This window comes from Arachis ipaensis, chromosome B08 (genome assembly GCF_000816755.2).
Source record: "Arachis ipaensis cultivar K30076 chromosome B08, Araip1.1, whole genome shotgun sequence".
In the NCBI taxonomy this organism is placed as follows: Eukaryota; Viridiplantae; Streptophyta; class Magnoliopsida; order Fabales; family Fabaceae; genus Arachis; species Arachis ipaensis.
Window position 1 is genome coordinate 120,338,460 of NC_029792.2, and position 353 is coordinate 120,338,812.

Genomic DNA, 353 nt, shown 5'->3' on the forward strand with positions numbered 1-353 from the left:
ATTTATAAAATATTTTTTTTGTATTAGTCTCTATAAAAAAATTTTCCGTTTTTGATATCTTATAGAATTGAATTGAATTTAAACTTGTCTATAAGTTTATCATGATTATTTAATACTTCAATTGACAATGTTATAAAATACGAAGTTATTTATGGATGATGATGTCATCCGAGTAGAAAGATTTTTGGGGCAAGCTTCAATACCAAAATGGAAGAGAGAGAGAGAGAGAGAGAGTATTTCAAAAGGAGGGTAAAAACTAAAAACTAAAAAGGCTCAATAAAAGGACTCGAGTTTACCATTTTGGCCTTTTCTTTTTCTTTCTGCGCGTGTTTATTTAATCAAGTAACGTCATA